This window comes from Meles meles, chromosome 3, assembly GCF_922984935.1.
Source record: "Meles meles chromosome 3, mMelMel3.1 paternal haplotype, whole genome shotgun sequence".
Taxonomy (NCBI): Eukaryota; Metazoa; Chordata; class Mammalia; order Carnivora; family Mustelidae; genus Meles; species Meles meles.
In genome coordinates, this window is record NC_060068.1 from 98,977,153 (window position 1) to 98,991,041 (window position 13,889).

The window sequence follows — 13,889 nt, forward strand, 5'->3', positions numbered from 1 at the left end:
AGCGCCTACTACGGTGTCTGGCATTTGAAAGGAGCCCAAAAGCTGTGAAATGAATAAAAATATTATCAAAAACCTAGAATGCCCAGGATCTAGAATTCAGAAAAGATGAGAGGTTTCCTTTAAGGTTTTGTTCTGTTTTGTTTTGGTTTTTGTTTTTTACCACTAACATCAAAAATCCAGCTAGAGAACATAACGTTCACTTTACAGGGACACGGAGGAAAGTGAAAAATTCTTGGTTTTATCCTAAACAACAGAAAGAATGTGTTTCTCATTAGGGGTAAAAAATACCTGACCATCAGCTTCCAAACACTGACTTCCTGAAAGAAAGTGGAAACATGCAAATCTAGATAGGAATCTGCAGCTTCTCCAAAAAGCCATGCTCAGGGCCATATCAAGGAACACCCCAGGAGGGAGTAGTTTGCATCACCAATGAAGCTAGCTTCCCTTTGCAAACCCCGTTTTATAGGCAGAATTCCTTTATCCATCTCCTTGGGGTTGGATTTCACTTTGTGGGCTGCTTGCAAATTTCTGGTTGGAGAGAGCAATGAGGAGACGGGGCAAAATGCAGGATGAGTTCCTCCAAATGCCAGGCCTGGTGGTGCCAGGACAGCTGGGCCCGAAACCCTGCACCCGAGGAGAGGCATTGGTGTGGCCTGGAAGGAGGTGAGCTCAGCCTCATCTGGTTTCTCTTACTGTTCGCTGCAAAGGGCCTGAGTTATTGCATTCTTTCTCGATGTCTTACATAAAATCAGATTATTAAGTACAGAGACAGTGGACTGTTTTCTGTCCTCTTGGCTAGCATTTTACATCGCCATAGCAACATAAACAGAGAAGTAAATTAACCTCCGAAGAAGTCTGGGGCTTTATACGGTCTAAATAGCTCTAACTTTCCCTGCTCAAACATACATACATACACACACACACACACACACACACACGCACGCAGTTGTCATCTCTGTGTGCTATTTGACCCAACAATGGCAAAACCTAAGAGCACAGCTTGGTTCTTGTCACCCTTTTCTTTTAAAACCCATCAGTTACTTCCCATTGCCTACAGAATGAAGTCTGATTTTCTTGCCTGGTGTTCAGAGTTCTTTTTTTTTTTTTTTTTTTCCTGAAGAATTATTTATTTACTTATTTGACAGAGATCACAAGCAGGCAGAGAGGCAGGAGCAGAGAGAGGGGGAAGCAGGCTCCCTGCTGAGCAGAAGGCCGGATGCAGGTTCGATCCTAGGACTGTGGGATCATGATCTGAACTGAAGGCAGAGTCTTTAACCCACTGAGCCACCCAGGCGCCCCTGGTGTTCAGAGTTCTTGATCTTTTTCAAAGCCACATCCCCACCATTATTTGTCACTAGCCCCTTTGGCCATTCATGAAGAAAGAGGTCTCATTTCTTTGTCAGACCTTTTCTTGCCTCATCTTGGTGTTTCTACCTATGTTCCCAGCTGTCATCAGAGCACAACCAAGGCAACCTTTAAGTCTACCCCCAACATGGAATCCCAGACTTCCCCTCCTCTCTCTCTCCTGCAACCAGCCAGGACTAAACTATCCCCAAGCCCATCCTAGATGACCCAACAAGGGTCCCTGAACTGGGCACAGTGCTGCTACTGCTAGGCTGTGTGGTCTCTTTTCCACATGGCAGTCAGAATGATCTTTTAGAAATAGAAATCGGCTCCAATGGTTAAGCATCTGCCTTCAGCTCAGGTCATGATCCCAAGGTCCTGGCATTGAGTCCCACATCAGGTTCCCTGCTCAATGGGAAGTCTGCTTCTCCCTCTCTTCCTGCCTCTCTCCCTGCTTGTATTCTCTCTCTCTCTCAAATGAATAAACACAATCTTAAAAAAAGAAAGAAAGAAACAAACCAAATTAGTACATTCTCTGGCTTAAAATTCTCCTGTGATTTTTCTAGCATATAGATGTGGTCCAAAGGCCTTACGCCGCCTGCTGGGTTTTGCGTGACCTGGCATGGGCCCATCCATCTGACTCCATTACATCCCTTTCTATACTTTGGCTCTTACTCTCTCCAATCACTGATGTTTCTATTCCCAAACATGCTGAGCTCTTCCCTGTTTCTGGCTCTGCATTTTCTCTTATTCTGGAAGAATTACTTCTGATTGTTTTGGGGGTGATGCCTTCCCAATATCATTTCGGTCTCAGCTTAGATGTTCTCTCTGTAGAAAATTTCTTGACCACCCCTGTCTGCAGTTACCCCATCCTATCTCAGCACCCTATCCGATGGTCCTGTTCAGGTTCTTGATTGCACTTAATGCTCTCTGACAGTATCTTGCTTATTTAATTGATAAATTAATCAATAACTCAGTGCCTGTGTCTCTCTATTAGGGTACAAGTCGGAGAGGGACTATTTCTGTTTGCTTGCTACAGAATCCCTAGCACCTAGGAAAATGCCTGCCACACAGAAGGCATATCGATCAATATATTTTGAATGAATAAATGAACATCATTTTTCAGGACCCATTGATATGCAGCCTTTCTCATGAAGCCTTTATTACCTGTTACTAGAAACTTCCTCTCCCTCCCATACACATCTCCTACACAGCTCTGATCATTTTCTTTCTTTTAGATGAGGAATTTGCATAGCTGCTGTATCTGTTAAACCCTACCTTTATAAGGAGCATCTGGTTCATTTTCCTAACTTCCTGAGCATAGCCTTGTGTATCTTCTATGCTCGATAAAAGAATGTAAGTGTCTTGCCGCTTACCCTGCAGGCATCGGCCTGGGTCTACAGCAGGCCCTCTGGTAGATGTTGAGGCAGACCTTGTTTATTTCTTGGTTACTAATTATAGCAGACAGTTCTGGTAGCTGACATCCCACTCCTGGCCCACATGCGACGTGTGAGCTGTTGAGCACAGGTCTTTGCAAGCTGAGGCATGCTAGCCAGTGTCTCCGGGTGAGAACCACAGAGAAGATCTTTTTAAAAGTCCAGCAGGCCACGCTACCCACACATCATTTAGGAGCCTTTGGAGCCGCCAGAGGACTGTCTCCCATCTACCTAGTGGTAACTCTCAGACAGTGGAGACAGAAAGTAGGAGTGTCTCATTTCCCTGTTCTTCAGAGGGGTCTTTTTGGGAGATATTCCACGTAGTTTTCAGATGTCCTGATGAAACTGAACCTCTGTTAATAATGGCAGCAGCCTCCGCAGTAGAACTTTTTACAGATTTTTATCCTTTTCTGTGTCATTTGCCCCTTTCCCTCATGCCTGCTTCCTGAAATCACCTTCTAAATAAATTGTCAATAAGTTTTGTCACAGGCTCTGCTTCAAAGGAACCCAAAATAAAACATTAACTCTTCCCTTAAGAACCTGCTTTGCTTTCAACAAATGATGTTAATCAAACTGAATATCCACATGCAAAAAAATGAAGTTGGATCCTTACTATGTACCATATAAAAAAATCAAATCAAAATAGATTAAAGACCTGATCATGAGAGCTGCAACTATAAAACTCTTGAAAACACAGGCAAAAATCTTCGTGGCATTGTATCTGGCAACGATTTCTCAGAGGTGACACCAAAACCACCAGAAATAAAAGAAAAAAATAGATAAATTAGACTATATTATAATTTAAAACATTTTTATTATTATTTAAAAGATTTTATTCACTGGACACCTGGGTGGCTCAGTTGGTTAAGTGTCTGCTTTCAGCTCAGGTCATGATCCCAGGGTCCTGGGATCAAGCCCTATATCACATGGGAGGGAGCCTGCTCCTTCCTCTCTCTCTGTCCATCTCCCTGCTCATGTGCATTCACTAAATCTAAAAGATGTTATTTATTTATTTGAGAGAGAGAAAGAACATGAGCAGGAGGAGAGGTAAAGGCAGAGGGAGAAGAGCCTCCCTGTTGAACAGGGAACCCCGCTGGGACCTCAATCCCAAGATTCTGAGACCATGACCTGAGCCATAGTCAGATGCTTAACAGACTGAGCCACCCAGGTGCCCCGAAAATGCATTGATTATTTTAATTCTGGTATAGTTAACATACTGTGTTATATTAGTTTCAGATGTACAATATAGTGATTCAACAATTCTATACATCACTCAGTGCTCATCATGATGCGGGGACTCTTTTTTTTTAAGATTTTATTTTATTTATTTATTTATATTTATTTATTTATTTGACAGAGAGATCACAAGTAGGCAGAGAGGCAGGCAGAGAGAGAGAGGAAGAAACAGGCTCCCTGTTGAACAGAGAGGCTGATGTGGGGCTCGATGCCAGGACCCTGAGATCATGACCTGAGCTGAAGGCAGAGGCTTTAACCCACTGAGCCACCCAAGTGCCCCGATGCTTGGACTCTTAATCCCCTTCACCTCTTTCACCCGTCTACCTGCCCACCTCCCGTCGGGTAACCATCTGTTTGTTCTCTATAGTCAAGAGTCTGTTTCTTGGTTTGTCTCTTGTTTTCTTGTTCATTTGTTTTGTTTCTTAAATTCCACATATGAGTGAAATAATATAGGATTTGCCTTTCTCTGACTGGCTTATTTCACTTAACATTATACTCTCTAGCTCCATCCATGTTGTTGGAAATGGTAAGATCTCATTCATTTTTATATCTGAGTAATATTCTGTTTTATATATATATATGTGTGTGTGTGTATATATACACACATATATATATATATACTATATCTTCTTTAACTATTCATCTATTGATGGACAGTTGGGCTGCTTCTGTAATTTGGCTATTGTAAGTAATGCTGCAATAAACATAGGGGTACATATGTCTTTTTTTTTTAAAGCTTTTATTTATTTATTTATTTGTCGGAGAGAGAGAGTGCACACAAGCAGGCAGACGCAGAGAGAGAAGCAGGCTCCCTGCTGAGCAGAAAGCCTGATGCAGGACTCGATCCCAGGACCCTGAGGCCATGACCTGAGCCAAAGGCAGAGGCTTAATTGACTGAGCCACCCAGCGTCCTGAGGGGGACATATGTCTTTTTGAATTAGTGTTTTCATATTCCTTGGGTAAATACCATTAGCAGGATTACTGGATCAAATGGCAATTCTATATTTAATTTCAAAATTTAAAACATCTGTGCATTAAGGATTCTGTTAGCAGAGTAAAAAGGCAACGTATGGAATGGGAGAAAATATTTGCAAATCACATATCCAATAAGGTGTTAATACCTAGAATATATAAAAAATCCTACAACTCAACAACAACAAAAAACAAACAATACAATTCAAATATGGGTAAAAGAAACAAATAAATGAATGAAAACCAAATATGGGTAAAGGGACCTTTTTTTTTAAAGATTTTATTTATTTATTTGACAGAGAGAGAGATCACAAGTAGGCAGAGAGGCAGGCAGAGAGAGTGGGGGAAGCAGGCTCCTTGCTGAGCAGAGAGCTGGATTAGGACCCTGAGATCATGACCTGAGCTGAAGGCAGAGGCTTAACCCACTGAGCCACCCAGGTGCCCCGTAAAGGGACTTTAATAGACATTTCTCCAGAGAAGATATACAGATGGCTAGTAAGCCCTTGAAAACATCACTAATCATTAGGGAAATGCAAATCAAAACCATAATGAGATAGTATTCCACAACTGTTAGGATGGCTGTTATATATATATATATATATATATATATATATATATATAACAACTGTTTGCAAAGATGTAGAAAAACTGGAATTCTTTTGTGTTGTTGGTAGGAATGTAAGATGGTACAACCTCTGTGAGAAACAGTATGGCAATTCCTCAAAACAATTAAGATAGAATTAGCATATATTCCAGCAATTCCATTTCTGGCTATCCGCACCAAAGAATTGAAAGCAGGATCTCAGGGGTGCCTGGATGGCTCAGTTGGTTAAGCCTCTGCCTTCAACTCAGGTCATGATCCCAGGGTCCTAGAATTGAGCCCTGCTCCCTGCTCAGTGGGGAGCTTTCTTCTCCCTTTCCCTCTGCCTCTCCCCTACTCATGCTCTTTCTCTCACTTTCTATCAAATAAATAAATAAAGTCTTAAAAAAAAAAAAGGTTAAAAAAAAAAAAGCCAGATCTCAAACAGATATGTGAACACCTCTATTCATAGCAGCACTATTCACAGTAACCAAAAGATGGAAGCAACTCAAATATCTATTGACAGATGAATGGATAAACAAAATGTGGTCTAGATCTACAATGGAGTATTATCCAACCTTAAAAAGGGAAAAATTCTGATACATGCCCTAACATGAATGAACCTTGAAGACAGTATGCTAAGTGAAATAAGCTAGTCACAAGAGAACAAATACTGTGTGAATCCACTTATATGATCTACGTAGAAGAGGCAGATTCTTAGAGAAAAAGTAGAATGGTGGTCACAGGGATTGGGGGGGAAGGGAATAGGGAATTATTGTTTAGTGGGTACAGATTATTAATGTTGGAAGATAAAAGAAGTCTGAAGATGAATGGTCATGATGCTTGAAAAACAACATCAGTGAATGCGCTAATGCTACTCAACTGTACACTTAGAAATGGCTAGATAGGTGAAAACATAACAAAACAGACCTTCCTTTGCTACACATCTATAGTAAAAGAGATGGATTAGTAGTTGACTGAGGCTGGAGGGGGTTGGGGAAATGGGGACTAAATGCTAATGGGTAAAAGTTGCTTGAAGGGGTTGATGGAAATGTTCTCAAATTTATTGTGGTGATGGTTGTATAACTCTGAGAAATCCTAAAAACCTCAGAATTGTACACTTTAAATAGATGATTTATAAGGTATGTGAACTATATCTCAACAGGTGGTTATATTTATAAAAGAAAAAGAAAAGCAAAAAAGAAACTTCCCTTCCCATTTGACAATCCCTTTACTTACGCAACTAATCAGTGATCTTGACTCTGCATGACATTCCTTTTCAGATCCCAAAATTCCCATTCCTTCCTTCCTTCTCCATCAAAAATTATCCTCTGCCCCATTTTTTCTCAACCTTGTATCTAAAACTTAATGTGATATCCATCTTTTTTAAAAAATTTATTTATTTGACAGAAAGAGAGAGATCACAGGCAGGCAGAGAGAGAAAGGGGGAAGCAGGCTCCCTGTTGAGCAGAGAGCCCGATGCGGGGCTCGATACCAGGACCCTGAGATCATTACTTGAGCTGAAGGCAGAGGCTTAACCCACTGAGCCACCCAGACACCCCTCCATCTATGTTTTTAAAAAGGTCTTGGGACACCTCAGTGGCTCATTCAGTTAAGTGTCTGACTCTTGATCTCAGCTCAGGTCTTGATCTCAGGGTCATGAGTTTGGGCTGATGCTGGGCTCCAGTGGAGCCTACTTAAAAATAAAAATAAAATAATAAAATAATAATAAAAAGGCCTAATGAGTATCTATGAATAAATACATTTGGTAAAGAGCTACTGATTGTGAAATTCCAAGATTGAACTGCTGTGGGCAGTCCGGGAAACCTGGCAGACCAAGGAGGATAGATTTAGATGGGGTCACAGTGAGCTCACTAAAAGCTGCCCATAATCTCTTCTCTTTTTGCTGCCAAGAGGAATAGAAACTATCAGTCCCAGGGTTAAACATTTACATTTCAGAAAGGAAAAGGAAAAAAACGGAGCAGAACTTCCCAGCCAGAGCTACTGGACTCAGCAACACAGCAGTGTTCCAGATTGCCTTTGGTACCCCACCCCCCACCCTCACAAAACAAAATCCTAGGAATCGTTGAAAAGCTCAAGATTAGAAAGGGCTATCTGGGTTCTAGAGGAGCCTTGTTCTGTGTCAAAGAGAAATGAAACCAGAAACCGGTGAGAGCGGTAAGACAGATTTTCATCATAATACCCTATTGGAGTAGGAGAGGAGTTCCGCATGGAGTGAACTCAACTTTGATTGGTACAGGAGTGACTGGGTGTTTTAAAGGGAGAATAAGGGAGTAGGGAGAGGGTGAGCAGGGGTTCAGTAGAGTTGGTCCATGTGGAATCCATCTGGTTCTTTAACCAGCCCTTAGGGAAGTTATGCCCCTTCCCTCCCACAGAGTATGGGAGACCAGGCCCTGTCTTCAGGTGCTGGCTGGAACCACTAAATTCTTTTGGCAACCTTGAGTTTTCTCAGACAGCCACTTTAAAGAGGTAGGGGTCATCCCAAGGATACAGCCTTGAGCTACTAGAAACTATGTTAGTGTTTTGTTCAAGTATTTGTAGATTAAAATTGAAGTCTAGTCCTGATGAAGACTCAGAGTTGCCTGGCTAGGGTTTAGTCAGGGAGAAGATATCATCTATTACTTACCAGCTATGAGGTCCTGGGTGACTCACTCATTATCTCTGACCCCCAGTTTTTAAGATCAAAATCAAATTCTTCAAAGCCCTGGGCCTTTACCAATACCTCACTTCCACCAAGGACACCTACTGAAAGCCAGGGGACTTGGGTTTGAGTCTCATTTCAGCATTTAGTCTCATTCAGCATTAGTGTGGGACCTTGAACAAGTCATGTTGTAGCAGAGCCTCTTAAAATGACAACACATGATCTTTATCAAGTTTGGAATCTATGACTCCTGCTTCATTACATTTCCTTGAATATTTCAAAGGCAGATTTAATTTTACTATGGACTTTCACTATTTTGACTGGTAAAATGAAAATTTAAAGAAAAAAACCCCAAATGTCCTTCAGTAGAAGATTAGTTAAGTAAACAGCACATTCATACAATACAAAGGAAAAAAAAAATCAATCATTTGAATTCAATTTGGTTAACATATACTGCATTATTAGTTGCTGGGGTAGAATTTAGTGATTCATCAGTTGCATATAACACCTAGTGTTCATTATATCGAGTGCTCTACTTAATGCCCATCACCCGGTTACCCCATTCCCCCACCTCCCCTCCAGCAACCCTCAGTTTGTTTCTTAGAGTTAAGAGTCTCTTATGGTTTGTCTCCCTTTGTATTTTCATCTTATTTTATTTTCCTTCCCTTCCCCGTGTTCATCTGTTTTGTTTTTTAAATTCCCATATGAGTGAAATCATATATTTGTCTTTCTCTGACTGACTTATTTTGCATAGCATAATACCCTCTATATACATCCATGTCATTGCAAATGGCAAGATTTCATTATTTTTGATGGCTGAGTAGTATTCCTGTGTGTGTGTGTGTGTGTGTGTGTGTGTGTGTGTGTGTGTGTCTGTGTGTGTTTACCAATCTTCTTTATCCATTCATCTGTTGGTGGACATCTGGGCTCTTTCCATACGTTGGCTATTATGGACAGTACTGCTATAAACATTGAGGTGCATCTGCCCCTTCAAATAACTATGTTTGTATCTTTTGGATAAATACCTAATAGTTTAATTGCTGGATCATAGGGTAGCTCTATTTTTAACTTTCCGAGGAACCTCCATACTGTTTTCTAGAGTGGCTGCTCCAGTTTGCATTCCCACAAACAGTGTAAGAGGGTTCTACTTACATCCACAGAGATGTCTGCATTCTCACAGACATCTGTTTATTTCTGAGTTGTTAATTTTAGCCATTCTGACCAGTCTAGGGTGGTATCTCATTGTGGTTTTGATTTGTATTTCCCTGATGCCGAGGGATGTTGAGCATTTTCTCATGTGTCTGTTGGCCATTAGTATGTCTTCTTTGGAGAAAAGTCTGTTCATGCTTTCTATTCACTTCTTAACCAGATTTTTTTTTTTTTTTTTGTGGGGGGTGTTAAGTTTGATAAGTTGTTTACAGATTTTGGATACTAGCCTTTTATCTGATAAAACATTTGTAAATAACGTCTCCTATTCCTTTTAATTTTGTTGACTGTCTCTGCTGTGCAAAAGATTTTCATCTTTGTGAAGTCCCAATGGTTCATTTTTGCTTTTGTTTCCCTTTTCTTTGGAGACATGTCTATGAAGAAGTTTCTTTGGTTGAGGTCAAACAGGTTGCTGCCTGTGTTCTCTAGGATTTGATGGATTCCTATCTCACATTTGAGTCTCTCATGCATTTTGAGTTTATTTCTGTGTATGGTGTAAGAAAGTGGTCCAGTTTCATTCTTCTGTATGTGGCTGTCCCATTTTCCCAGCGCCATTTGTTGAAGAGACAGTCTTTTTTCCATTGGATATTCTTTTTTGCTTTGTCAAAGATTAGTTGACCATAAACTCAAGGGCACATTTCTGGGTTCTGTCTTCTGTTCCACTGATCTATGTCTCTGTTTTTGTGCCTGTACCGTATGTACTGTCTTGATGATCACAGCTTTGTCATACAGCTTGAAGTCCGGAGTTGTGATGTCACCTTTGACTTCCTTTTTCAACATTACTTTAGCTATTTGGGGTCTTTTCTGATTCCATACAAATTTTAGGATTGTTTGTTCCAGCTCTGTGAAAAATACTGATGGTATTTTAAGAGGGATTGCATTGAATGTATAGATTCCTAAGGAAAAATTATTCAACAGATCTTTATAATAGACTTAGAATAAAGCCCAAGAACCATGAAGTGGGGGGAAAAAAATCAAGTCATAGGACAGGATTGTTATTAGACCTCAATTTAATTTCTGCTAGATCAAGCATATAAATAGTTTGTATATGTATGTGAGCATGTACATGTTTCTGTGTTCAGGGATAAAATCTTGGTACAATACACACCCAGCACTAATATTCCTGGAGTGTGTATGTGTTATATGTGTGTATGGGCGTGTTGAGGAGCAAGGGTTCTGGTCAACAAGATGATAAATCCTCAGTGAGGTTATCACTTTTCCCCTTGTAGATCAGGTAGTTTGTGCCAGCCTACTGTGCTAAGCATTTTACATTCAGTAATTCATATAATCATCCAAATAATCTGAGAGGTTATTTAGTAGTAGTAGTAGTAGTAGTAGTAGTAATTAATAGTATTTCTGTTTTACAGATGAGAAAAGTAAGGCGCAGAAAGAGAAAGTAACTTGCTCAGTATCACACCACCACAGAGTGCCAGAACAAAGATTCTCTGCAACCAATCTTTAGCTCTTCAGCTAATTGCTTTTGAAATAAAAAATTAAAAATAAATACTTCTCAGCAGAGTAAGCTCTAATGCCAAGGTAGATTTTCTTTCTTCACCACAGAGGTAGCACACAGAGATTTTCCCACTTTTATTAAATATGGGGAAATATTTCCCACTTAGTGTATATGAGTAAAGAAATACCTGTCTCTATTATATCGCTATCATCGGTAATATTTGTTCTTATCAACATGTTGTTTAAAATCTTCAAACTATCCCTTTGTGGGGTCCCTACCTGGCTCAGTGGGTAAAACATGCAATTCTTGAACTTCGGTTGTGAGTTCACCTAAAAAAAAATCATCAAATTATCCCTTTGTTTTCCCTACCATTATAAATAGTCAAAAATGTAATGAGGGGGGAAAATCTCAGTATCCAAAAGTCAAAAACCTATCCCTCCCCATATGTGTCTGCTTCCCGTCCCTGCCTCTTATAATTTGAGGAAGAATGAACATCTATAGATAAATCTCTGTAAAGATCTGTAGATAAACCAAAGAACTCACTGCCTGAGAGTAGAAATGGGAGTGAAAGACTGAAAGGTTTTCAACTACTTAAAGACAAAAAGAGTAATTTAATTGGAACACAATTTGCCAGTTTTCCAGCATGTTCCAAATGAAAATAGTTTTGAAAGATGAAGGGAAAACGTCAATTTTGGACCAGTGCAACCAGCTTCTTTGGCAAAGAGCATGGAGGTGGGTTTAAGCAATGGAGATGAAATTGGGAGGGGGTGGATCACGCATAACATGCCGCCACCCCCATACACAGACAACACAGACACGGTGCTTAGCAATTACATGAAATGAACAAGGAAGCCTACATTCTTGCCCAGAATTCCTTATTTGGTGACTATGGCCTCTTTGAAATTCCCATTTCCCCCATTTGTGAAATCACATCCTTCCTAATTTCTCTCTCACAGGAAGCAATCATCAAGTATCCATTTTTGTTGAGTGCTTTGAATATAGAGGATTTATAAATAAAAGACATGATCACGGCAAAGAAGTACCCTGGGACTAGTAATGCCAGTAGACTATTTCTCTTTTCCCTCTTTTCCTGTCCCTGATCCTTGGCCTCTTGCTTGTCTTCCTTTCCTGTTCTCACTGCATCTGAAGCCACTCAAAACCCATATCGTAGGTGCATCCCCTGTTTTGTGTCTAATTAGACACATGTACAAACATGCCAGAATGACAGAAACTATTTTTATTGCAATTATTTTGGTATAAGAAGCATTGGAGAGATGGCACAATTCATAACAGGAGACAACAAAGTTCCATACTGGTCAGGCACAGAGACTATACCAGCCTGTCACCAGACCCATCCACTCTTCTTCTGGGCCCCATAGCCACAACATGGGTGCCAGATTGCCTAGCGGTCAGAGGCGGTTCCTACACAGCTCCCAGCTCTGGTCCTCCCCTCTCTTTCTCCTTCCCAACTTGATGGGAAAAAAGGACAGAAATCTGAGAAGCTATGTGTTGAAGGAAGCAGAGCCATGAAATGGAAGGAACCGAGGCACCTGCATCACCCCGTGGGTGAGAGAAGCTCACCAACCCAGAACACCTCGTATGAGTTTTATGTGGGCAAGAAAGAAACTTCGCTTGTATGGGAGCCATGATGCATTTTGACGTGGGTTTGTCGCAGCAGCTCTTTGCCCTAACAGGTACAAGTTTTCTTCCACCCAAAGAGAGACTGGGATGAAGAGGTCATGGCAAAGAATTTGATCGGGTTGATAGAAAAGGCTGTAGTCCAAAACATTGCGGTCATCCATTTTGGTTGAGAAAACGGAGACCGCACGAGAGTGAATGAAAGGCCAGACAATCAGGTCAGAAGAACTCAAGAGTTCTGCGTAACAGAGCGAGATAATTTTCTAGAGCAATACAAGAGGCTCTACAATGCACATTTTTGGGCTGAATTTATACCTAGGAGAGACGAAAGGAAAATAACAAAGAGAAAATGAAATGGAATAAGAAAATGGCATCAGTGAGAAGAACTACAGAGAAGCTGGCTGGTGGCAAATTGTTCAGTAGGCTGCGGGGCGGGAGGATTTTAAGAACATGAAAACCTTACATGAGGTTTTATATGATTTACTTTGTTACGATGTGATGTAACTGTCTTCAGCTGATATCATGCATTCCCTTATATTGGGATATTCTAAGGAAATTGAGGAAAAAAATGTTGCAAGTCATACCCAGCCTTTGGGAGAATAGGACAAGTAAATTAGAGTGACAGTAATTTCTTATCAAAAGTCAGAAATATGGGGAGAAATGAAAGGATAACATTGGAAGCCTCCCAGACTCTAGGGGATAATGGTAGGATGCTGGATTTTCTGCTATGTGTTAATGCATGGTGACATGAACTGTTTTTACACACTGGCTCTGAGGTTGGACTGCTTATGAATTAAACCAGTTGTCACCAGTTACTAACTGTGTGACTTCGGGCAAATCAGTGTATTTCTCTGGGCCTCAATTCCTAACCTTTTAGAAAGAGGATAATTCTAGAACCTATCTCTGAGGGGTGTTATGAGGGATGAATTAATTAAATGATGTTAAGATAAACGAATAGAGTATCTGGAATCTCGTAAGCCTTCAGCAAATTTCATCTATTATTATTATTACTATTCTTTTTCTTTTTTTTTTTTTGACAGACAGAGATTGCAACTAGTCAGAGAGGCAGGCAGGGAGAGAGAGGAGAAAGCAAGCTCCCTGCTGAGCAGAGAGCCCGATGTGGGGCTTGATCCCAGGACCCTGGGATCATGACCTGAGCCGAAGGCAGAGGCTTTAAACCACTGAGCCACCCAGGCGCCCCTATTATTACTATTCTATGTGGAAGATAATGTACTAAAGTCAGGAGCCAGTGAAGACTAAAGCTTGTAGAGTATGTCGTTTTATGGGATGATTTATGACGAAGTGACATTTATATACAACTATTATAAGTGAAAGTAAAATTAGCTGACAGAGCAAAAATGC